At 36.9% G+C, this 27,979-nt stretch overlaps 1 protein-coding gene across 6 annotated transcripts in view; it reads right to left on the reverse strand.

Moving 5' to 3' along the window:
- ARL15 (ADP ribosylation factor like GTPase 15) overlaps positions 1-27,979 on the reverse strand; it is a 214,356-nt gene that overhangs the window by 36,098 nt on the left and 150,279 nt on the right. The window lies entirely within an intron of this gene.

A 27,979-nucleotide genomic window follows, 5' to 3' on the forward strand; every position in this document is an offset into this window, starting at 1 on the left:
CTTTATTATTAGCAAGTTTGTAGTATACTTGGTGACACACTATCATCGAAGCTAACCAGTTTAGCTTTTCTTACGTACACATCTTTTTGGAGCCTAAAGTCAGTACACTCCATTGACACAAGGGCAAAAGAATGTTCTGTAACTCAAAGACTTTCAGAACATAGCCCAGTGTGTGAGTACAAGACTTGGGAAACACACATTATGGGTTTTGGAAGGATTTATCAAAAGTTATGCATCTCTTTCTGTCCCGGAGCTTGTGTGAGGGAAGTGCAATGTCAACTGTTCTCATAAACTGGGACTATTTACAGATACTGGTCATTATTTTTGATAATTTCCTTCAAAGTCATAGATGTGTTTAAGCCCTAACAGAGACTGTATTTTAAAATGATTACTTTTTCATCCTTTCTGAAAGATTTATCAGTTAACAGACATTATTTTTGGTTTGAACTAAAGAATGACATTTACGTGTGAGTTCAAATGCTTATTGTTAGGTGAGTTTCCAATACTAAGTGTACATTTTAATAATAAACTTGAATCTGCAGGTCAATTCATAGTGCTCTCCACGGGTCACAAAACTGCAGTAGAGACTGAAAGACTGTTTTTACTGCTTCTTGGACTAGAGTGAAGATCACCATGTTAATGGCGTACACTTCTCAGTTTGATTGTAGAAAAATCAAAGCTGAGGTCCACATTATCTCTGCTAGTTATTCGCATTCCAGCAATCAATTTATGAACATAAAAACAGGGACAATGAGAAAACTGAAGTGCAACACTGATAGATCACTGCCAGTAGCTACTTTCCTTTAAGTTGAGATGTTTTGTTCAAGCTTCCTGTTGCTCACTGCTAGAATAAACTGCCCAGACAAGTTCCGAGCCTTTAGGTGTTCTCCAGGCCAAAGACAATATTTTAAATACCACTGCAAAAACACCAACAGCATTATTAACTTATGATTTTATCTAGAGTCTCAGGATATTTGTTGATTTTTTTTTTTCACACCTGAGTTTCCAGAGTCATGCAATGACAAGAAAAACTCACCTGCTGAATTAAATGAAAAGCGTTGTTGGAGATGCGGCCAGTTATATAGTAAGGCTACCATGTTCCTTACCAGCTATGGTTATAAAAGGGATTAAAATTCAGATCAGTACAATGCATAATTCAAATATCTAACTACAAGCAGACAAAAGAGGTTCGCACTAAACAGTGCTCAGCTCTCAGTCTCCTACAAAAATACAGATGGAAAAATGTTTTTTGGCCATTGCTGTTACTTGATCATTGCCAACAGTTAGGAATCTAGCAAAATTCTTAGCTCATGAATACTTCACCAAATTTTCTGGTCTTTTTCCTTAAACTAGAACCAGTATTTTCTTTCTTTTCTTTTGACTGAGCTTCTGCCAGACAACTTACTTTTGTGCATCAACCAGCCCTCAAAAATACAGTGACAGACTGCTCAGACCATCTCAAAAGAAAAAAGCTCATGTTGATAGGATTCTGACAGCAACAAGCCTGTAGCTCTCTATTCCTGGTGGATTTCTGGTGCCAGGAGAGTTCCCCTAAGAGAGAAGAACTTCTTCAAACTCCCTGGGGGAGTGTTTTGCAGGAAAGGAACAGCTGAAATGAGATTTGTCCACTGAACCAAACGTACTAAAAGGCTGTTCGAACACTGTAACAAACACATGAAGTACAGTACAGCCAAGTAACTTTACTTTATAAATCATATCGTTTTCATTTCCTGAATTCATAAGCACAATGATGCAATAATGGAAACTTTTGTATGTTTATAAGTTAGATAACCCACAATCGTTCCCTACAGTAAGCACTAGTAATTTCTGACTATTAAAATAATTGTTATATTCTATTGCTATGATTTGCTTAGCACTGCAAGCCAGTTTTTTATTTCACAAACTGTATTACATTGGCAACAAGATTTCTTACCTTAGCCAATGGTATTGGATGTGATTAATTTCTAACATTCTTTTTGGAAGTCAAAATAAACAACTACTCAATTTTCTTTGTTTGCCATCTTACCATCCTAAGCAGGCTGGCCTTTACACAAATTCACGTTGGTTGTCCCTAATTAACTTTTCCTTTTAAAATGTTTGAATTACATCCAGTTAGATTCTTACCCTTAAAATTTCCTTTCATCTAACATGAATCCCCAACTGTTACATTTCATTTAAATGACAATACCACATTATATTGTAAATTAAACTTACAATTAGAATAGACTGTTCAGACTTACAAAGAAGTCCTTGATGTGGCAATAAAAACTCCAGGAAAATTGAAGGCATCCTTTACAATCCTCCCTATACAAAGTACTGCATGATAGGATGAGATCTTAAGATGCTGCCACATCTGATCAAGAACACTAATATGTAACATTCTAGAATATTTAAAGTGATTGCTTTGGGATATTATTTTGTGATCCCTTGCTTCTTCTTAAGTTACTCTAGTCTCAATATTCTTGTTCTGGTTAGATGTAGAACTTAATCTGCTCTCAGCTTCTACTGAGATGCCTCACCTATGCAGTTAGCAAAACTGCTGAAAAGATACCTTGCAGATTTTCTCAAAGACAGCTCCTTGGAAGGAAAACAAACCTGTGCATTTCTAGAGTAGTACACAAACTAGCTGTGCAAGGTTGGATTCTATTCTGCACGCTGCTAACCAATATTTACACATCCGCTTAACACCTTCAATGTAGTAGCTGCTTTCCAGACACTTGAGAAGGGCAGCCTGTATCTGTCAGATGACAGATCAAACAAGATGTGTCATTTAAGCAAAAAAAACCACAGAATGGCTTGCTGGAAGTAACAACCGTGTTACAAGGCTCGACGAATGAGACGCAATGAAGTTCTGTCTATACAATCTGCTTCATCCATTTCTTTTCATAATTAACTGTAATCTTTGCATCCTATGTCTCATACTTAATTTGTTTAATTGGCTGATGTCTAGGATGGCCTCCAGCTGTCTAGACCATTGAACTAAGAATGCAATCCTGCATTAGCTCAAAGTATGCTGCCCAAATTTTTGCTCCTGGAGCTTTACATGAGCAGTTATTCACACTGCTTTCTAGTTTGTCTTTGTAAGGTATTTCCTGTTCTACTTGTTTTAATTGCCTACCTTTTATTCCATCCAAGAATTACCTGACTGCCATACTTACCATAAGCATACATCTGTTTTGCCAACAATTAAGGGTTGTTTTTTGTTGTTTTTTTTTTCACTTACAAGGCATATTTTATGTCTTTCCATAATGTTAATTACATCACCATGTATATTTGCTTTAGTACAATGAAATATGCACTTCTTCCTCCCTCTCTTCATCCCCTGCATCATATTTTTTATTTATTATGTGTGCATGACCCCATGATACAAGAGTAGAAAATATTTGCATGCTTCCTCTTTATTTTTCAGTGCACAATCATAGCTGGCAATTTTACAATGTGCATGTTTGTTTTCTAGAGTGATTTGTCTGTTACATGAACATAAATGGCCATTCAACCTTGATAGCTAAGAACTTGGTGACTGTATAACACCAATATCATACATTTTTCCTTTTTCAGTCAAAACATACCTTCTTACCATAGGTCTTAAAAAACTTCTCTTATTTTTCCATTTCCTAACACAGAAAACACAGGTTGTGTACCTGTGGCTTGAGGTGTATGATCCAACATTCTCACGGCTTCATTTCACAATTTACATCAACCAATAGTTACTTTGAAATGCCAGTCCCTTAACACTTAAAAAAGATTCTGTGATAAGATCTAAGGCAAATTAGTTGTCTCCATCTCCCTCCAACAGAAAAGAGACTTCATCTGTCTGACTCTATCCTCCTAGTAATTTGGCAGAGGAGTCATGCCTCCAATACATTAAACTTCCAAGTTTTATGAAAATGAAAGTGTGCAGAGGACTGTAATCCCGCTAATGGACCCACTCTCTAAAAGAATGCAGTCCAGATTCGGTCCTTGTGAGAAACTGGAGAACCCTCACAGGGATGTAATAGTGGACACACTTTAGCTAAGGAAAAGCCTCAGATAATCCTCAGATCAACTGTAAGACTCAAGTCCATTAGAATTCTGTGCCTTCTGGAACACTTCCTTTCAGAGTTTGTCTCATCTTCTCACTGTTCATGCAGCATCTGAGCACTGCTCATCCCATTCATTTCTATCCCATTTGCCTAGCTATACTTCTGAACAGTTGGAAAGTTTATTTTCTAGAATTTCTGTATCTATGAAGCCAGACACCCTTCTGCAAGTCTCTCCTTCCATTACTAAGCAGTAAAACCTCAATCAAGTTTATAATCAGTTTTCCTTCTGCTTGTTTTATCCTTTTGATGATATCTGCCAGATCTCTTTCTATCCTTTTCCCCTCAGCTCCCCACAGGTTAGGACTTCTTTTTATCTACATTTCTTTCTTCCCAATTACATTTACCAGATTTAAAATCTATCTTTACATGTCCCAGAGAGCCCATCATTTTTTGTCTTCCAGATTATTCTTTCTATTTGATCCTTCCCACTCTTCCGTTATCTCCTTATATTGTCAACATCTTTTGGACAGCCTGTAAAGGGATTACTCACTTTCATGACATTGTTATTTCGACTTACTTGAAAGTACAAGCTTACCACATGTTAATTGCGCAATCCTCCCTCCTTCAGTTTTAGTCATCTCTTTCTTCTTTATTGGGCCTCCGCATAGAGTTATTTCCTCTTTACATTACACATGTTCTACTTATTAACTTCTTCAGCTAAAAATTCAGACACTACCAGTAAATAAAACTAACAAGACATGTCCCATGTCTGTTAAGAAAAAAAGTTCAACTTCAGTCTAATACTGTACCCAAGATATAGATTATTCTATTATTCTAGTGAGGCAAACAGGGTGGAGAGAATATTTTTTTAAATACTCTGCAAAAATCCTAGCTCCAATAATAAAGGCAAAGGTGTAAATCTGATTTCTGAACAAGATAACTGAAATGCATAAGAAAAATCATTTACACTGAGTCAGTAAATAGTAACATCTAAGCATATAAAGGAAAAGGAGCTCTCAGGATTCATTCTCAACTATCTTCATAATTATCCTCAAATTTCCAGTTTACCTCTTTCTTTCAGAAGGTCAGTCTTTGTGTACAGTCAGCTTAAAAAAATAAATTAAACAAAAACACTTAGACTCACACATAATGAACAAACAAAACCAAAAGGCTTCCAATCAACATAAAGACAGGAAACAAAGCAGTAGCATGCAAAAATCTAAGTTTCAGTTCTGTATGAAAGCATCACACAATCCAATTTTAGAAAAGTGCAAAGGTATCTGAATTATAAAGAATTTGATGAGAAGAAAAACTGAGGAAAAGTTGAAAGTCTGACTACAGCAGAACTGGTGAATTAGTCAACAAAATATGGACTACAAAACTCAGTGTGAATTGTTAATATATTTTTGTGATAATTAGGAACATAGAAACAGAGATGAAAGGAGCAGGCAGACACAACATTTACCTCAGACTATAAAGAATAATCATTTAAATGGAAACATTATTAGAAATAAGACATACCACTATCATACTAGAAAACAAGCCTATGCCCAATAGCATTTCAGTTCATTAAGTATATATGTAATAGCACATCCCTTCCTAAGAATAGGAGCTTCCAAAAGAAGAGTGTGACTTTCAAATCCAAAGTTGTGAGGTGGAACTTTAACAGTACTCCTAACTCCTCTCTAAAAGTTAAGTCACGTAATACATGCCTGGTTCTAGAGAGAGGAAAAAAGCAGGATCAATTTATCTGGAGACTACCTAAGTGATTAAGAAGTATAAAACCTAAGATCTCTTGTCTCCAGTCCTATGAGGGTACTTTAGCAAGGATGAGGCAAGGAGCCCTGTTTGTTAAGAACAGGGCAATGAGATGTCAAGTTCCCAAAGGAGACAGCTGGGAATACAACAAAAGAAGGAAACTGCAGATACAGAAGTTATCAATGCGTACTTAAACATTGAAAGAACTTGCCTGCCTTTAATATCAAATCAAAATCAGTTTCAGGACATAAAACATTGCTGGCATGCAAGTCCATGTAGATGTGAATATTAATACCACACTTTGAATTTCTTTTGAATTACAGGGTGACTCCCAGTGGCTGCTTTTCGAGATTCAAAACTTTATTTACTTTAGATGACTTTCATATATTTTTAAGGCATCTGAACTCATCTGATGAAAAATTGCCAAGTATACTTGTAAGTTCATCACTTGGACTCTACCATATAGAAATAAAGATAGAACAAAAATGGATAACTGCTTTTCTCCGGACGCTTTTGGCATTACTCCTGAATGATAACTAACTATTCCTGATTATGATGGTGAATATAATAGAAGCCAGAAGGAGCAAAAAATTATATCATCAAGCTTAGCAGTAATAGAAAAGATAAATAGTTCAGAATAGTGCATATTTTTAGCAGCCGCAGAGTAAAACATACTATGATTTTCAGCATTTAATGGGTATGTTCCAACTTAGCAACTTGGCAATTACTTTAAACCTTTGTAGGTTTTTCTGTATACTTTAGACACAATAAAGTACACTTTCTCCTCAAGTCAATTTCTCTGCAAAGCAACAATATAAACAAGAAAACAGTTTCCTAACATTTAACTGGAAGAAAATGGTCTGTAGTTATAATTATTAGAATTACTCTTGTTCTCAAGAAAACTAATTGCTCTCAGTTTTGGCTACTTATGAAGAGCTGAAAGTAGCTAGAAGAACAGTATGATGATTCTATAATGAACAGAAAGAACATAATCATCACTCTCCAGTCTTCACAAAGAACTGTTTTGGTAAGTGTCTTTCTGTGGCTCTAATGTGGACATGAGAAGTAGAAAATGCCACTTCATCTACTAAGACTGTATCTTGCTTGAAAAATATCACATCACAATAACTCAGGGTGGTGAGTGTCGATTTTTCTCTACAGACAGATAATGTCTATATGGACATAATGGGAAGCTGGCATTTAAATGTAAATCCTAAATTCTATGACATATGTTTTTATTTTGAGTTTTTTCCCCTTCCTGATTCAAAGCACTGGCAACAGAAACTGTATCAACAGATTTCTGGCATAGCCATGACAGATCCCACATTACAATGAAAAAAAATCTCCCCAAAACCATGTGTGACATTTTCATTTTGAGACCAGTTAAAGTCCAGTATGTTGAAGGCTTTCATGTCAGACTTTCCATATTACTGAATAGAATACTTAAAAAAACTCTAGTCTTGATGTATTTAGTAAGACTGCAGACCAGAGACTTAAGATTCAGAGGGATCATTACATCATCTGATTTGACAATCTGCACAACACACCTGCAAATGGTAGTTTGTGGACTGTATCCTCCTAGGATTCAGAAAACTGCTGCTGTAAGATATGTGCAACACTTCTGTTTCTTAGATGTACAATCAGATACTATTCAAAAGTGCTAAGCATGGGAAGACTGGAAGGTAAGCAGCAGGGAGGATGGAAGCAAAGTAATTTAACATACTTTTGCTAATGTTAGCATCTCGTGCCAGCATATAGTACAAACACATACACAGCCATATTTTACGTTGCCATGGTGACAGGCACCAGATTAAGACACTTTCACCAGATTTAGTTTTTTGTTTAAAAAAAAAAAACATCATGTCCGTCAGTTCCCTGGTATATTCTCTACATCACTTAAACAGAAAGCCAGGTCAGAAAACATATTTAAAGTTTGCTCTGCCCATATGAGTAATCCATTTCTTTATACCAACTTTCTTTGCCTGACCCTTAACAATTGCCATTCAGTTTCACAAGCAGCTATTGTTTCAGAAGCGCAGAAAAGAAAGAAATGAGCATGTAGGGGTCTCTTTCAGTACACAAACATCACCCAGGAAACCTTCTCAGACACGGAACAGGACAAAAAAAATATCTGATTGGAGTGTTTTGCATGTATGTGGTTTCTGTCCATGAACAAAAGTGATGGCTCCTATCAACTGTTGACTATAAGAACATAACTGAAATAAAAAAAGTAAGGGTGCCACAGTAACATCCTGTACTAGGCATACAACTGCTTCACTGCAGTGCTCCTCAATTTCAGGAAAGTGCATGGCTTATCTGATCACACCAGCATGTGAGGTGCTGAGGTGTACATGAGATACAACTTCTCAGATCACAACTTTAGAAGTTGTAAGATGCAGAGAGCAGTGTTTATCATGCCATCCCTACTTTTGTACTTCCCATGCCAAGAGAAGAATTTATTTTGTTTACATTTTAACTTTTTTTACTGTATCATAGAACAATTTTAAACCATTTTTAACACTCTACAGGCAAATTTGAGCCCTTCTCTATTCCCATCAATAGCTGTGTCATCCAGGAGCATTTCAACTGCACTAGACTGTGTCAGTGCCTAGGGAATATAACACTGTCCAAAAGTTTTCCTCTGTGAAAAGATATCCAAAACAAAAACATCTAGTTTACCTATCTTTGTCTTATTTACTCATGTCAAATAACTCAAAACTACTGGTTTTCCTAATTGAAAATAATAACGTTGGTACTTATGGCTTATTATAACATCAAGCATTAAAGTAAGCACTTGTCAAAATATTATGTCCAGTAATAAATTCTTCACTTCTTTGTGTTTTTTTTTTTTTTAATTTAATCAAATACATCATTTTTTGTTGTTTCATGCACTTTAAAAGGGAAGCACTGTGATGTAAGGACAGTTAAAAGAGATACAAGTTGCAATAGAAAGAAAGGTACACTGGAAGACAGACAATCATATTTACAAATAGCATTGATAATTAGATTTTAAGAGTGCTGACTACATAGCTATATACCTTCCATTTATTTGCATGTTTCAGAGCTACTTTACATATAGTATAAGGGTAATAAACTTAAGTAAGCACACAGACAGGTTAAGTGGATTCACAAATGAATATCCATGCAATGGCAAGATCAATTTAGGAGTGTAAGAAGTGATCAAACATACCCATATTTCCAGCATGCCTAAGGAAGTGTCTGTCATGATAAATGAGACAAAAAAATCACCCTGACAAAATAAATCCCACAAAATGATAATTAGCAATTAAAAACTCTTCTGAACAACATTAAATGCAGAGACTGAAGACTTACTCTGAATACAAAACTATAAAAAACATTAAAAAACCCAACCAACAACCATGCACGTAAGTTAAGCAAGACCTCTACACGTTCTACCTCAAAGTATTTTCTTGCTATATAAGGTAATTCTATAAATAGTTGAGAGCGTCCTTGTTCCTACGCCATGCTATCTAGATCTAATTTATTCCATTTTCAACCATGGGCCAAAGAATTCAAAGAATTCTTTTCAAAGAATTAATTCTCTGTGCCATATCATGAAAAAGAAAGCTAAAGCATTAGTCTGAGTATTACCATTAAAGGAAGTAGGACTAATTCAATTCAAAAAGGTAGAAAAGCAGACATGAAATTTAAGATACCAATAATTCGAAATGAGGCTGGAATTTGAGAGCTTTAGCATGATCTTTTCCTTCTGTCAATTTGTCAGAGAAATTGCTTAATATGGAAGATCCACAGTAAACTGTCAAATGACCGACTTCAGTAGTACTGTCAAAATGCAAGATAGGTTTCTGTTGATCCTGTAGAGTTAACAGGGAAAGCAATCAAAGGAAAGCTACATATTTTATAATGAGGGTAAGCAGATGCAACAGCAAGTACATACAAGGAATACATCTGTTGAGTAAGGTGACATTTTTACATAGTCACTTTTCAAAGTAGAATTACATTTTAAGGGCTTTTGCATATGTTACCTAGAGACCTCTGTGATGAAGTGCCAATATCAACTTCCCTTTCTCTTTAGTTGCCAGTTCTATTTGATTTCTTTCTTCAGATATGTGCCAACCAGTTTCAACTTGTTTAACAACATTTTTTTAAAATCAGCTGCCTTGCTGGAATGTTGAACTGATGCATGTGTGGGTGTGTTTTAATACATGCAAAAATACATTAAAGCAATATAAAGGGCCTGGTTTAAGTCTATAAAAGCAAAGAAATTAAGCAGAAAGGCAAAATACTGACGCAGACACCTCTTTATATAACATAATACCTCAGAAATACAACTGTCTTACTTCACAGAAAAACAAAAAGCTGGAAAGATACTTCCAGGAGTGAGGCCTCTCTCTTATTTCTGTCACTTCACAGACAAAGCTCAGGGCCCACTTAGAGAATCATACAATATCCAGAGCTGGAAGGGAACCATAAGGATCACAGAGTCCTACTACTGTCTCTACACAGAAGTTACTGTCAGGTTCACCCTAAGCTTGTGGGACCTGCTCAAGCTGTAGCTCAATTACTGCACTTCGAGGCACACTTTACAACACATTTTCCTACTTGTAACCAACTGTGTATTTCTTTTACTTCTGGTATTGTATCATCTGCCATTATCTTGATTACTGCTGCAGGATAAAGTTTGTCATAGCCAATGGAAACAGATGGGTCCTGAAATGGCAAACAAAGTGTTCAGTGGAAGTTCTGAGTTCATTTAAGACACACAGGTTATATGCTCAAACTGTAAAATTAATAGAATATCAAAATCCATATTATTCTTTAATGGAAGAAGTTAATTTTGTCTAATATAACTAATCTTCAAATAGCATTATATGCAATGAAATAATGTAATGCAATGTATTTGATGACTGCTATTCTGTGTAGTGAAGTCCTCTCCAGTTACATTATTTAGTAATATGTTAATGACATGATGCAATTGAGCAAAAAAGTAAGACCAGGATGTCAGATTTGGACATACTAGGAAAGGAAGCAAAGCAGCATCCTGATATGGGGAAGCTTTATGATCTCACATTTCCTAACAAAGTCAGCTTCAGAAACAAAAGCTTGCTTGTTTTAAGCCTAGGTCTCTAAGTTGCCATGACAAGCAATTAGACATCCCTTAGGAAGTATCAATTGTGTCATCTGACCGCTATATTATAACATATCTTTAAACAAAACAAAACAAAACAAAACAAAAGCTATAGGATGGGAATAGCTTGTGTACCCTTACATAAATGCAATGGTAGGCACAGTTCTGCAACTGCAGATCCTCTAACCTATTCATGTAGGCATTCACACTAATTTTAAATTCCTGTGCTTAGTTCAGCTTCTAAAATTCTAGGAATTCCTGAACTTTAGAGCTCTCAGCTCAGCTACTGTTTTATAGCTACTTTGTAGCTCCTGCAGCAATAAACCATGGTGTTTGACATAACATTAAACAACAAATTTTACAATGCTGCTTCTGAAACTCTGCTAGTTTCCAAGCAGCAAGTTACCAAGCAGACCTTTCTTGGTTATTTCCTTTTCTTTTCCATAACTGAAAATACTGAATTGCTGGAAGTCTTATCAGGAGAGAGAGAGGAGTTAATAGAGCTTTCGGGAAAAATCTTCTAAGATTTCAGAGCTGTAACACAGCCTCTATAGGGTAACTGGATAACCAACTTCACTTCTGGAAAGAGCAGCTATTTGTCTAACTCGTATCATTTGTTTGGGTGTGACTTTTAATCCACCAGCACAATAATGAACTGTTTTGAAAACAGAAGTGAAACTACTCTGAGGATTTAACTCCCCCCGGAAGAGATAATTACTCAGAAGAAATCTCTTCACTTCAAGGTCTGTTTGTGCCACGTCTTAGCTGTCAATATTTTCACTCAGAAGTACGGTCAGATGTTTTTGATCTCCTCTGACAACTTTGATTTCTACATTTTTTTCCAGTGTTTCACACAGCAACTGTTTGAAAGAATCAGCGCAAATTCTTTTGTTGCTTGAAGTGATTTGCCCCAGTTTGCACAGGAAAAGTAAACAAAAAAGCCACCCGCAGCACCTGCCTGGTCTTGACTTTTGGACAATCACCACTGAGTACACCTGCCTAATCTACATAATGACTTTTTGAGAGAAGAGAGGGAGCGTTCTGCTCACTTAAATCATTTTTCCATTAGGTAAAAGGAATTAATTTTTTAAATTAAACTCTTTCAGTAAGTAAAGTACCTGCATCATGGTCTTCCAACTCAGTCATTCTTCTTACCTCTGCTTGTCTCACTAAAATAGAGAATCTGAGAGGAAATAAATGATGTTTCAGCTTGTCTAAACCTAATTGAAGGCACATGGACAAAAGAAAATGGTTGTCTGTGCAGTGTTGGGTTGTTTTTTTTTTTTTTTTTCTTTTTTACTTTTCTCTTCTTGGCATTGTTTGCCTTTTCCTGTCAGTCACTCAGCAGCATATCCAGAAAGTAGTAACTTGAGATTTTACTCATGCAGTGTTTCAGCAGAAGTTTCTGCCACACAAAGTTAACAGGAAGGTCTCATGGGATGCAAACTAGCCAGTGATTGGCCTAAACTAGCCAGCCATGTTTACATACCTTCTTTTCTGTAAGAAATAGGAAGTTCTCAAACAGTTCTTAGTGATTGTAGACACTGACCTAGCAAGCTAGAAAAGATAATATGCCAACAACTGAAGTGCAAGTGGTAAAAAGCTGTCCATGTTGGCCTTTTATGAGTAGTAAAGCACCCTAGACTGATAATCTTAAACATCTGAACAATCAAGAACTTACAGTACAGCTTAAAAATAAGGAAATCCTTATATTCCTAATTCCTTATATTATACATCCATTCAGACTCCATCTATTTTCAGTTGTTGTTTAATGATCTGGTGTTCATTTTTTGCAGGCTAGTTTATATGTTTTTGGCAAACTGCAGTATTTGGTGAATGTGGATGCACACTACATTGCTCTAGTGTGGTAAGGTGACCATGGTAATACAGCACTGGGGACATTCGGTTCTTGTAAAGCTCATAGGAACAACCAGCCCACCATGTACCAGCATTCTCCAAAAGAGGGTTTTTAGGTGTCCATTAACTCCTGAAAAGATGCTAGGTCACCAAGTTCATATTTTTGCACTGCTAGTAGCTAAGTCATGCACTGACTTTTGTATGGTATTTGGAAATTTCCTGCCATTCTGGCCACCTGAATCTCAAGTACTTGAGCACAATGCTTTCTGAATGATTCCAGCATGAGGACACATACATATCTGACCTAAAAGCATTCAAACCAAGCATTTTGTCATAAAGCCTGATTGCAATCAATTAGAAAGCCAGACAGAGAAATCTACTCAAATAAAGAGAGCATGCAAAAATGCTTTTAGCTCCGGTGAATACATTCCCACAAGTACTAGAGAAAAACACTGCAATTTCATGCAACTACCATCCTTTATAGTAGCATACTGCAATTTTATAAGACTTCTTCACATTCCCAATTTAAGATTATTTTTCTGATAATTATGTTTCTCTGACCACTCACTCATGAGTAACTGAATGTTATGAGCAACTGAAGTCATGCTTGACTCTCTGCTGTTAAAATACAAGGTCAAATGTAATTTGCTATGTGTTTCTCAGAGAAGCAATATCTAATCCTGATTCAAATAAATACATTTATTTATTACCATTTTACTAACAGTAATGTAGAGGATACAGTTATGACAAAATAAGAGATCCCAGATGCAAGATTGAAAAATCACATTTGATAAAACATAAAAGAATGTTTTAGATGCATTCAATTTAGGATTATGCCAGAACTAGAAATACGTAAAGATGTTCATCATAAGCAACTTTTTTTTTCCTTAATGCAATTAGTTATATTTAATTAATTGACACTGAAATGGTCAACAAATTTTTTCTTAACTACAGTTTATTTCTAATATTTATATTTTTTGTATACAATACTGTGAATTACTGTTGTTAGTTTATGCTTAATAATACATTGCATAAAAGTATGGTTATTTTATATGGCAGAATGCAAAAAGGGAAATAAAAACCTCATGTAATTCTGCCATGCAGATCATTTAATCTTTCTATATTATATTTCTGCCTTCAAAATAAACAAGGTTTAATGTTAAAGTTAAATAAACAAAGCCAGACAAATAAGGACCCAATTTCATAATTATTTTTGTAGATCTCAAAAATAAGTTTAGTTGTGAGCAAATTGCTTTTTGTTAATGAATACAAGATAGTTCCCACCTGCCTCCATGGACACTTTTTTGTAACTCTTGAAAATAAAAAATATTTACAGTTTCAGCAGAAGATATTAGAAATAAATATATTTCTATTGGTCGAGTTTCTAAAGCAATGTACTTATTTTTGAAAATTCTAGGTCATTCCTATTCAAACTGCTGTTTTTTTTTTTAATCCAAGTGGCAAATACATTAAACAAACTACCAAAGATTTGTCAGGGTCACACACACACAAAAAAAAGAGCAGCAGGATGGGTTTGCTAAAAAAGGAAATTTGGAAGGGGTGAAGAGGAAGCACCTCCAAAAAGAATGGGAGTGAACAACAGATGGGAGATAAAGAAGGAAACAATCCATAAAACCTTGCTGCATAGATAAAATAAGACATACTTTTCCATGCAGGAGCTTGTAGCACTCTTCCTACTAGACAAAACATTGGCACTGTAGCTGTGGCGGAAGAATTAACAGAACTAAACAAAACAGAACAAGCCTGAGATCAAGGTCCTCAGCACAAACTTGATGAAGTCTCAACTGTAAGAGGCCCAGCATTTAAATAAAGAGCATACTTCCCTCTGAACAACATCATCTTCAAATCACTTCCTCAAAATAGCAGGTAGATGGGAACATTTTAATAGAAAGCATTTACCCTCCTCTGAGGGTACATTACAGAATCTGATAACTCAAAAAGCTGTAGAAATGTTAGCATCAAGAAATTACAGATGGAATGAACAGAAACAAAACCAGGAGTACCTGATGAGCCCTTTGCATTACTTCAGCTGTAAGTAGTACAAAAGAAATGTTGCTTCTCACAGATAACACTAATTTCCATGTTATGCCACTTCAAAAAAAAAAAAAAAAAGGGAATTGAACTACTACTTGATAATGTGCTGAATGAAAGTTTCACAACATTACCAGATGTGGTTCAAAAGCCCCACTGTATTAGCAAACAATAGCAGTGTGTAATGATGCCTTTTTAATTAAATATAAATATATAGTATCTCTCTCTCTCGATTTCTTTTAGAAACAGACAACTTATTTTAGGGAAGACTAGAAAACCAACTCCATACAATCATTTCTTTATATTTTAGGTAGTGGATGAAAATAGTGTCCACATAATGACATGAGTGATTTTAAGGAAAGTCCAGTGGCTGCAGGAAAAAAAAAAAAAAAAAAGCAAAACAAAACACAAAAATAGGTTACAAAAGCCCAAAGGGGAGAAGCAGTGCCCTCAGGCCAGAGGCAGCATGCTGGGCTCCCCTTCTGCAAACCCACACTACAGAGCCTTTCTGGGCAGGCAAAGGTACATGGAAAATATTACCCTTATGCAGATGGAAGAATAGAATGTCTGGGGTAAAACTGTAACAAAAAGGAGACAAAAACAGTAAGTAGTAATTATGTAGAATAACCAGAGAGCGGCAGAGCTCCTTTAGCTTCCTCAGAATCGATGTGGGTGGTATACCGGATACAAAAGGAGAAGGTAAAGGTGACTGAAAGGAGAAATGAAACACTCCTCTGCTAGTTTTCAGTTAAAACTCTGAGGCAGGTATGGCTGAACGATAGGACTTACAAGGATGTAAAAGTCAACAGCTACTGCATCATAATGAACAAAATGCAGGACCATGCCCAAGATACCAACATGTCTTAAAATTGGTTACTGAAAATATAAAATATCTTTTTAAAATCAAAAGACTGAAGAACAGGTGATACAGTCATGAATATCAGAGAAGCACCCACACTTTCAAGCAGCATCATACAGGAGAACTGGGTATGTTAATAATACAAAGTCTATACATAAGGAGCCAGATCTCCTGGCTTGCACACTTGCATGAGAATTCTATCAGTCTTCTTACAACTCAACATCTTAATAATCCAGCCTGGACCAAGACAAAGTCATACAAGAAGTGGTTCTGAAAACAATAATCTTCCCCAGCTTGGAAAAGAAATGAATTAAATCCATATGCTTTGTAAGAAACAAGTGGGTTCATAAGAAGCTGAATGAGAAAAACTTCTTGGTTCTCAGTAAAATACAGATTTAGCCCACATCGATTTGTTGGTATCTAACACGGAGTGAACTTGTGCTTCCCCACACGCCAGTCATGGCGTTATCAGGGTCCTTAATAAATTTAGAGAACTTGTAGCAGGTGTCACATTTTTCAGGAGAGCTATCAGAGATGTGGAAAGTGGGCAATATTTAGAAGTTACTGCTAGTAGGAAATACAGGTAGGCGTACAGGTAAAAAGCATGATAACGTCAGCTTTGTTTTCTTAGGAAGCCATTTTTTAAAATACAGAATATTTACTTTAAAACACAATGATGATAATAAAGGAAGAATGATTCCTTCCATACTTATTAAATCAAGAGTTCCTCACCATGTTTCTGCTACACAATTTGAAGAAAAAGCAAAACAAAAAATCTTTCTGTGATTTTCTACAGCCTGAAGAATTTCATTTTGGGAACACTGGAATCATTGAAATTCATAACATAACGTTTTAGTACCCTAGCACCACAATCCCTTAGAATATCTAAATCTCAGCTTCCTCTCTGTACTAACTTTAAAGGATAACACAGGGGGGAGAAAACATTTTAAACAATTTTTTTCCCTTGCCTTCTACTCATCAACTGGTAAAAATGAGCTTCTGTACACAATCTAATAACTCCGTTATGAAACTTGCTGTAATTAAGTCTTTAGTTACATGGGCCCATCTTTGCGTTCACAGAGAAAGCAAAATTATGACAATCATTGAATATGTTTTTATGATTATCATTATGTCTTACTTAGTGTAAACTGTAGGAATATCAAAAAGCTCAGTATACTAAATCAAGATCTAGATTGATCTAGAATGAAGTAGATCTACTTCATTCTTCAGTCCAATATTTGGAAATTTAATAAAAGTTACTTCAAGAAATTAGATTGTATTTGTCTCTGCCACAAAATTTCCATTCCCAATTGGTTTGGGGGAAAAAAAAAAAGCTAGCTTTTCTTTGTAGGTTTCAAAATGTAACATTTCAATTAGTACATGAGTAATTTTATTTCATCTTTAATACCGTCTTACTACAGGGAAGAAAGAAAAAGAAAGAAAAAGTAGAGGAATATACTAATTCCTGGACAGCAGCACCATCCTCGTAACAGGAGAAAGGGTGCCACTGATTCACATGAACTGAAGTAACACAAACAATTTTGTTAGAGATTTGACTGCGTGGCTTCAGTTTTAATTTTTCTTGCTCCTTGTGACAAGTGCAGTTGGTTATATCAGCCATTTCTTTCAGAACGTGTCTTACAAACATGATTTGAAAAACTAATTCACCTAGAGCAAAAACTTGAGAATTTGCATTTCTTATAAGGCGCCACAAGAAATGTGCCATCTGAAATGCTTAGTATCTAAATGCTCACCTAGCGTTATTGTTCTTTGTCACAAGACACAGTATTCAACTATACATTAAGCAAAGTTTATAGGCCAATTCTTTAAAGCAAGCAGTTTGCAACTTCAGACATTAAGCTTAGAAAGGTATACTCAACAAAAAAGCCTTAGTAAAGGTCAATGATTCAGATAAATTCTGCACTTTTGGCATAAGAATTAGGTGTATTCAGAAGCATTCAAAAGGACTTCAGTCACTCACATTCAAGGAAGCTCAAGTTATAGTATTAAACACACGTATCCTGGTATCTCTAGTAACTATGTTTACATAACAAGCATGCTCTGTCTGTCACAGAATATTATAAAACTACTATTACTTATTCAAGGACTTGAATTCCCTAGGAAATTATATGGGGCCAAACAGTATTATACAGTTTTTCATAAGCGTTTATGGCAGAACTTCAACTACTTTCCTGTTAATGAAATGTCCAGAGTTTTTTCTTTCCATGTTTATCTTAAGATTAATTTTCAGAAATTAGAACCATGTGACAATAATGACTTCTGCACACTGCCAGAAGCTAAATTCAGTCTTTATAATAAGAAAGATTAATATTGACTTCTGTCAAATTAAATCCGCTAGGTTAACAAAATTAGAAAGTTTCTGCAGTCACACTTGCAAACGCTAAAGCCTTTATCAAATAGTCAGTCACCGTCAAAAGAGCCAAGGAACACCTATTCTGTAAAGCATCTACCACGGTATTTTTTTCCACGTCGAAGCCCGATCAAATAGCAAGCACTCACTTTCTTACTAACAGGTCAATGCTACAACCTTTTCAGCTTAACCAAAACATCTCCCAACTGCAGGACTTCGGGCCCTGAGGATTTTTACATTTCTATACACCACCAAGGTGAGGCTAAGTTTGAAGAATACCATAAGTAACAGTGAAGCCTTAACTCCCACATGAATAGCACTAAAATTTCATTGGGCCTCTGAAATTCACAGTATAGTCACTGGCATAATTTAGGGGGTCTAGATTGACAAGGAGGTTAAAATTTTTATTGCATGGAAAACCCATTGTATATTACATTTTAGAAACGCACACCCAGTATATCAGATCCACACTTCATTCTACCAACACTCACACACTGTCATGAGGATTTTTGCACGTGACATTTTAGAAGAGGGGAAGTATTAACATACACATGTGAAATGCACTCGGGCCTTCTGACTGTGCTCATCTCAGCCTCACCAGCAGTGCAAAAAGCTGTCTCCAGAATAAGCTTTTCTTTCAGAAACTGGCCTTTTTTTGTGTATGTCCCTCTCATATTGTCCACGAGATCCCATGTACAACACATTTAAGATAAGGTGCATGGGCTACCTTGGAGAAGCTGGACACTACATAGAGCCTTCCAGATGGTTCTTAAACTCAACAGATTTTGCTGAGTCGCCTACAGATGATGCAGAAGCAACTGCGATTATGTTGCAAATGAGTGAGGTGATGGAAACAATGCACCAGAGTGCCAGATTTTTTCTACAGAATATTTTGTTCTCTTCTTTTTCTTTAGTGGAGAGCACACAGGTGCCAACTTACTAAACATTGCTGGAAGACAGCAGCCCAGGACAGGAAGCCACTGAACTCGTAAGAGTGGCAAGCAGCAGTGGAGCACAGCAGAGAAGGGCCGCGGGCTGAGCTGGGCTGCATCCCTCCAGCTGGCAGGGCTGGGTGGCTGCAGAGGAGCTCCACGGGATGATGGACTCCTTTGCCCTGCTGTCATCGCCGCCTGTCAGCTCCTTCCTCTGCTGTGCCAGAGGTTTCCTCTCCCCACAGTCTGTTGGCATAACCGCTTCTATAATTGTTTGCTTACTGAGTACAGTTAGAATGATCTGGGCTAGCTCCAACATCGGTAGGATATTTTTATTAATTGTTATTTTTATTATTTTTAAGCCCACAGACTGAACCAGGACTGGCGTCGGTCACACAGCTTAGCATGGTGGTGACATGCAGCAGGGAGCTGGGGTGCTGTGCAAGCCCCTGCTTAGCGGATGCAGAGAAACTGGCAGCCAGAGATGGGAAAGAGGAGGAGGGAAGGGGGAGGCTGAAGCCCCCTGGCACGTACCCCCAGAACCACTACGGTATTTTACTCTGGGCCAGGCACAGGACTTGGATTCTCAACAGGCCTGCCTGTGGAGCAGCACGGCATCCCGCCAGCTCCCAAACGCCAGAGGAGCTTGCAGCTGACTGTGTCAAAGAGCCTTCATGGCACGCCTCCCCATCTCTAGCAGCAAGCACAAAGCCATGCAATCCACACCACCGCTGAACCTGGGTAACTCAAGTGACAAACACTTTCCTGATCACTGGCTATATTTTGTAGAGCACTTTATTTTAAAAGTATGATCTAATATATTGTGAGATTGGGGACGTCGTGTTACTATGGTTATAACCTCCTCTGCTTTGTTCCCCTTGCAAGCAACAAATGAAAAATAGAGAAGGAGATCATACTGCTCATGGATATTAACGGGTCCAATGCTGGATTCTCTTAACATAACACTCTTTCCCCATAGTCAGTGCAGGTTTATTAAAGGTTAGAAGAAAATAAATGGATCTGTGTAGAAAGGCTAGGGATAAGCTTATTTTTGCTAATTGAGATGGAAAACTTTTGAGGCTCAATTCCCACCTTAGGCTGCTTACTAGGTAACTTGCCAATCTTTAAAGCTGTTACAACTCGATTTATACTACCTTGCCAGACAAAATACACAAGGAATTAACTGGAATGATTACAAATGCATTCCTTTAAAAAAACATTAAAAAATAAAAATTTAACCTACCCAGTTGCCAGGACTATATTTAAAATAAGAACATCAACCAAGAGCTTTATATGGCCCCCACAATTGTGCATCTATCTGAAACCAATCAAAACAACTAGAAGTCTACTTAGGAATATTGGGAGATACGTTAATCCATAAATAATATAGGAAACCATCTAGGGAGAGTTTTAAAAAGGGGTTTGTTGATATGGGTAAGAAATTTTGCACTAGTGAGTAGAAATAGTTGAAAACAATGCAATCTTCTTTGGATAATAGATCATTTTATTGTCCAGTGTAAGTATTTTAAAGAAAACTGAAGAGACTCAAATTATTGGCTCAGGTTAGAAATTATAACATTGAACAAATCAAAGTCAAAAAATAAAAGCCCAAAACAATACTGGGAGATGAGAGGTCTGGTCAGGTTTTAGATGGACTATCCAAACAGCTGGAAAAGATGTTGATTCTCTGAGGGAACTTTGTAATGTATTTGACTCATGTTTTTGTGGAGCTGAGGATTATCCTGAGGGGTTTGAAAGAAGGAACATATGCCAAGAAGTTAAGAACATTATCTGGAATATGATAGTACTTTACTAGTTTTCCAAGACTGCCAACAATAGAATATGAAGTTAAAAAAGACAAAAAAAAAAGAAGAAAAAAAAAAGAAGAAAAAAGTAAACAATAATTAATGGGGTGGTCAAAAAGACAAAAAGAGAGCTTATCTACTGATGAAGGGGATTCTTTTGCTTTGTTTTTACCACATACAAGTAAGGCCTGTGCTTTCAGAAACTGTTTTCATTTCAAAAAATGTTTTCTAAATCAGATCTTTTTTTTTTTTTAAGATTATCCATTCCGTCCTAATTTTCAGAATTGGCCCACTTACATCCATTAAGATGACTGAAGAGAAATAAAATTCATCATTAATACAGCTCGGGCTGACTTATATTTTTCAAGCCACATATGCGCTACACGTTAAAGTGTAGTCTGCCACTTATAACATGTGTAATACTGTCTTCACAAGTAAATCTGTTTTATAATGATTATGACTTTACAAACTATTTATTTTTAGAGATTTGCAATATGCTCTCTCTCACTATTTTCAAGTGCTTCAGGAAACCAGTAATTACGGAGCTACTTCATTTCTTTCTGCAATTTCATGTTGTTATCTTAGACAACCGTTTTACGTAATTCTAGATATGGACAGAATGGCTCACTAAATCACTTTTCCATATTGATGTTATCATCTCTCCTGAAAACAGGTGATTGAAATTCATGAGATGTCAAACTAGGACACGTTTTGTGTGTCTGGAACATTATGAATAAAGGTAAACGTGAAAACTACTCCAAGCTACTGCTTCTTGTTGCAGTGATAATGTTTAGGGTTTTTATTTCTATTTGAGTGACTCAACATTTAATGTTTGGGCAGAGGGGAACATACCAGGTGCTCCTGTCAGGAACACTTGATTGACAGAGTCAGTGACAGACAGAGTGAAACCCATCAGGGGTACAGATGGCCCTGGTATGGGACAGCGTGCCTCAGCACTGTCCCCAGACACTAAGCCCTGGTGTCACACAGAACCTCTGCCCAAGCTGCACTGATATCACAGCCCTGCACGCCAACACAGCTGACAAAGAAATTAAGCCACTGACCGAACAACCGCTTTCAGCCTGATGGGAGCTACAGCGAACAAGGGAAGCTGTTATGTCACGATGGCAAGTGCCACCAAGATCAGATGCACTAGGAGTAATTAACAGAGTGTGGGCAAAATGGGGGACAAACTGGCCATTTGTCCTTGAGGCCGAAGCAACACCGGTTAAGTTAACACACCGGTCGTACCAATTCTGAGAAAATTTAGGCAAGATGAGTACACTGGACAAGGCTGTCAGAGCCCAGTTCTATTCCCAGGAAAATTCAAAAGCGTTCTTGCTGTTAATTTTGTTTGGAGCAGGACACAACTCTGCAGAAGAGCAATCAAGTTCAAATTGTTTGCAAGCTTAACAGTTTTAAGGCTGAATGATGAACACATCCAAATCTCCAGGGAAAAATTCTGCTTGCTTTTTTAGTCCAAATATGACAATTAGAGTTTAAGCGGCACAGTTGAGCAGATCCAAACACCAGTTTAAAATTCAGTCCAGAATCCAGAACATAGCAGCCAAAAGAGAAGTATCTGGGGACGTCCAGATCAGTCCAAAGAATTTATAACACAAAAACAGCATCTACTTAATAACCATAATAAACGTACAAAAGCATGTTAATATAAAGGCCAAAAAAAGTCACTGTATTTACCAAGATACAGAAATCTGACCAAATTCTGCAGCAGACCAGTTAAATGGGAGAAAGCATGAAACCGAGTTTTCACTACACCTTGAGAAACTACCAGTTGAACAGCAGTATTTTAATTCTGAGCAGAAATCCAGTATCAAAGAAAAAGGTACATAGAATATTTCTAGTAGAGTGGAAGACCCACATCTATTTGGAAGTCACTATTGTTTTTTTCCCCAACACCAAAACAAAGGCACTCTGATTCACAACCAAAATCTTTGCAATTAAAATGGAAACATTTTCCCTATGTTCTCAATTTAAACCATACCCCTGTTCTGGATCTACTACAGAAAAGAAGTCAATCGTTCTAAGAAGAGCTCAAATACTTATGCACAAGTATTTCTCCATTTCAGAACTAAGATGGGTCTGCTTTAAGGCAATCAGACGTGACAGGTAGCACATTTGTGGGAGATCAGTGAGTCCCTTGGTTACTTGGTGAGATGCAGGTCTAAAGGCAGCGTGACATCAACCAGCCGAGAAGTGCAGGAGTCCCCTGGGACTAGCTGTCATGTCTCATCGTCGTTATGAAAGAAGAATGGTAAACAAGGAAGCCAGTCTGCAATTATGGATTTATGGATGTTTGTTAATGAGTATCTAAGACATAGTCGGACAGCTCCTTTTGGAGTAGTTTTCAGATTTCACAGGCTATTTCAGAGTAGTTCATCAAAACTGATTGAAAATGCCACCACCATTGGATAACATAAGAAGAAACACATTAATATGTGAATACAAGATGTACACAAACACACACTGAAAGCCTAGGGAACACACATCCCCTGTAAATTTCAGACATCAGCTCTTTCCAGTGGACAAACAATAATCCAGGGATTAAAAAAAAAAAAAAAAAAAAAAAAAAAAAAAGGGAGAAAGGGATTTAATTCATAAAGGCACTAAAAAGAATGACCCAAGAGGACTCTAAGGACCAAATTTAATATATTTCTGGTTTAAGCCACACAGACTAAAATGAGGTATCAGAAATCATACATTGTGATTTATGCTAAAGGAATCCTTTAGAAAAATCCCCAGACAATCACACAAAAAAAGATAATGAGGATAAGATGATACAATTTAAATGCAGATCACCCAGACAGACACCCTCTCGGTCATTTAGTAAGTCCAGACAGATGGTTCTTGCAGCACTTCCCTTACTCTGGCTATGCTTAAAATCAGGGTAATCACTTGGACGAAGCATAACCTAAAGGCAAAACCTAGGAATGTGGTTTTTTTTTTTTTTTTTAATCTTTTTTTCTTAATGTTAATTTAAGGAATATAAAAATAGAATGCAACTGGAACAGGAAGATACTAACAGAAAGAAATACTGATGATTTATAATGAGTCCCGGTACCAGATAGGGGAGTAAGGGTTGGGATGGCAGTGGATAAGCAGTTCATTAAAGTGTCTTGGACTACAGGTCATATACAATATAACACAATATCTTTTTTTATGGGAGAGATTTAGTTGCATGTCTGTTTAATCCTCTGCTGCATGCCTTGGGTATACGTGCTATCTTTAAAAGATACAGGACAGCCTTGTTTCATATATGGTATTCAAAAACTAGCCTGCAGTTGGAGTTTTATAACTGATGAGCGTATTTTCCCCAAAATAAAAGTTTTTCTTTTTTCATGAATTTCTGATAAACAAAAGCAACTAAAGAAAGTAATAAGGAAAAGCAGGTCACAAGAATAGTGCTTACTGCAGTAAGCTAATATCTAACTACATAAACAAACTTTGTCTGAAACTGCATTCATGTGAGCTATGGGGGGGGGGGGGGGGGGAACCCAAACAAACAAAACATTACTAACTGTATGTTTGAAGTGTTTGCCTCCTTAATTAATCCAGGAGCTGCATACTGCATGACTAGACACAATTTCCAAGCAGCATGTCAGTGAGCATGCACACTCAAAGACTTTCTGATCATAGGCCCCATTTCTTCCCCTCTGTTCACTATTTTACCTTGAAAAGTCATCGGAGGGAAGGAGAATATGACATTGGAGCTGCAATGTATTTCCAGTTATTGGTGAATCCCCTTCCATCCCCTTAAATGTTGTCTCTGCAGATCCTCAGCCTAGAAGGCTCCCCAGCAGTGCAAACACATCCACAGGCTGGGCACTGCTTACTTGGAGGGCTCTTTTCCTGGCTCAAGCAATCAATGCAACTCTGACAGCGCTGAAGAAGTGATGAGTAAAAACACAGACTGAGCTTCAGCACTGCAGATCTCTGCTATATTGTACACATTTAGGTCACCAGAGCCACCATCACTCCAGCTCAGCACGTTGCAAAGCCATCCAGTGAGGAGACAATGCTGCCCGTAAGGTTCAAAGATGTGGGGCACAGTTTTGTTCCACACCCATTCACATTTACACATTTCTAAGAAAAAACATGAAAATCACCCAACCCAAATACAAATACTTCTATGCAGTACTCATGTAACTGACCCAAAGAGGAAACAGTCTCCAAAATTCTCTTAGGTTGAATAATCAGAGAAAACACACAGTGCACAGCAAGAAAAAATGTTATTTATAGAATATTTCAGTTGTATATGTGGAGCATATTAACAGAGTATTTCATACCTGAATTATCATTAAAACCTACAGAAGAATTCAAACTGACTGAAAATACTAATACTCCTTTTAGAATTAAAAAAGTATATTACTACAAATGATTCAAACCAGGATGCTGTATTTGTAAAAGTGATTTTATTTTCTACAAAGCAAAACATCACGGCAAGATTAAGCAGTCTTGCAGCGCAAGATGCACTGCATTCAAGCTGCATTTGAAGGAAGCAATTTTATAATACTTGAACGTGGCATATCCCAACACTTCAGTGGTATATGATGTAGGAACAAGTATCTTCCTTTCCCGAGTGTCAGATATAAATGGATCCCTGGGTAAAGAGGTATCCCCTTGTTTAACAGCTGTAGCAGTATACGAAGTTACTGCTCTGCAGATGTTTCTACTGTCATTCCCACTCTTCTCCCTCCCACACACACACTTGAGCAAGATAAATTCGTTAATTGTGAAAACTCCAGTACATTTAAGCTCAAAGAAAAGGTTAGTTTAAAATGTTCCACTAACACAATGTACTTCGCTCTAGAAACTGTTGAGGAGAACTCACAAGGCTGGTTAGGCCACCTCCTTCTAGGGCCGTGATAGATGTTTTGCAGGGCAACTTCTGAAACAGCTTGTGTCTGTTGCACATAAAATCTGATTTGGCTCCCTTATCCTTTTGGTTGTTGCAATTATATAGACAGCTGTAGGCAGTAAGAAAGACAGCTCATTTTTGCTACAACTAACCCACTATCTTCTTGATAACAGCAAACAGAGCTATGAGGATATAGCTGCTACTGTCAGAAATTCAGTCTTTTACAGGAAAATTAACAGCATCACTCCCAAAGCAAGTTCTAAGCAGCATCTATACCAAGAATCCTCTGAGTCCAGGATGTTAGAAAAATGCAGATGATTGTTAGTAGATTAAGTCTAGCAGGTAAATCAAAAACTTTTATCATAATGCATCAGTATTTCTCCATTTTCTCCCATATTCAATACAAAATTGTGTTTTCTTGAACTGCTGGTATTCACTTTATTAACAGCTTCCAGAGATACCTGCCAAGAATCATTCAGATTGTGTGGTGGTTTGGTTTTGTTTTTAATAGTCATCGTAAATCAGGCCCTACAATAGTAAATGCAAGCATAGTAGACACAGTTAAATTCTATCGGCTTGAGGAATAATAGAGTTTCCAGTACTGGCACTTTTCCCTTCAGAAGAGGCAAAATTATTGCAGAATAGCAGGAGCTGTGCACTGTCTGATCTTTGTATTTAAATCAAAGCCTCTATTCCTGACTTCACAAATGATGAACAACTTGCCAAAGGCATATGACTATAAGACAAACCTTATAGGGAAAAAACTGCCTCTACAGTTTTTGATCACTTTGACTTAATCAAGCCATAGAGAATGGTCTTGTCAGAGATCAGCGTGGTCTTTGCAGACACAGAGTATCATAAGAAACAAAAGAAGAGTTACAGAATGGAAACTGTCTAGACAGTCAGCAGAAACTTGAGCGTTAGCAGGAGGCATCAGCATGCCTCTGAGCCATGACAAGAGAGGATTTTGCCCTTTCCCTGGAGAGACTCCTCTGTTGAGCAGAGTTCCCACCTATGAACAAAACGCATAATCACTCCACAAACTCCTAAGCTCTCCTGTCAGGTCTTACCTACTGTGCGAGCTCGGGCTCTGTAAGCCACCGAATAACTATTCCAAAGGCATTTAACCACTCATAGGCTGGCTGCCGTTAGAGCAGCAGGAATACAAGGGAGGGAACAGTATCCCAGTAAGTCAAGCATCAGACTTCTTCCACTCTATTTGTCATTTTTGTTTTATAACAAAACCTGCAAGATAACAGCTGAGGACCAGCATGGAAAACAAATCGAAAAGAATATTGGTCTTTAAAATCTTTAAGTAAACAATTATAATTTTATTCTGTTATTATTTTTGTTTATCTTACTTTTAATGAAAGGTCAGTTTGGTTCCCACAACTATAATTCTATTTCTTTTACAAAAAGTGATTCTGCAAGATGCTTACAAGTTTGGAAAAGTGAAGTAATAGTGTTAGAGGTTTGGGGAAAACCATCATAGACTCTATTCACCAACTGCATCTCAGAAACATTTTCAGACTAGCTCTTCATCAGAAGTGAACTATAGGAGCCCTACATTGCATTGGCTTTTTTCCTGCTGGTACTTAAGGTTAAACATTCGCTCACAGAACAACTAACCTGACAGACAGCTGAGTCTGTAAGAATTGGTTTGGGATACATTGCCCTGGTTACAGGAACTTCATTCAATATAGTTGTGTTTATGTACATTAGCATAATATTTAAATGTATTCAAGCTGGTTTTCTTTTAATCTGAAAAACTCAGCAGCTCATTACCACTGGCAGCTGAAGTGATCCTAGACTCAGTGGCAGCATGCCTAACTTTAAAATCATTGAGGTTCATTGCAGTAAGCAAGTCTCTAAATCTCCACAGCGTCCAGTGGGGACAATCAGAACTGTGCTGATTGAGAGGCAACTACAACAAGCATACAAAGGAGTCACAAAAGAGTCACCACACCTAAACAAACACTGCGTCTGAAGTAAATTTCAAACTTTCAGCATTTTGCAAACTACTAGCACTTAATTTCTTTTTTTCTATTCTTTTCTTTCTTTCTTTCTTTCTTTCTTTCTTTCTTTCTTTCTTTCTTTCTTTCTTTCTTTCTTTCTTTCTTTTTTTCTTTTCTTTGCTTTTCTTTGCTTTTCTTTTTGGGGGGGTGCAGGAGGGGGTGAGGGGGAGGGTGGTGCAGGGGGGGGAAGCAAAATGGGATTCAACTTTTTCATCTACTTTCTTTTAAATCATCTGGTTTTCCAGCATTTATTCTGTATGCTCTGCCAAACAATATTATAATTTACAGAAGTTTTTTGCTGATATAAAAAAAACCTGGA

This window comes from Gallus gallus, chromosome Z (assembly GCF_016699485.2).
Source record: "Gallus gallus isolate bGalGal1 chromosome Z, bGalGal1.mat.broiler.GRCg7b, whole genome shotgun sequence".
Classification (NCBI taxonomy): Eukaryota; Metazoa; Chordata; class Aves; order Galliformes; family Phasianidae; genus Gallus; species Gallus gallus.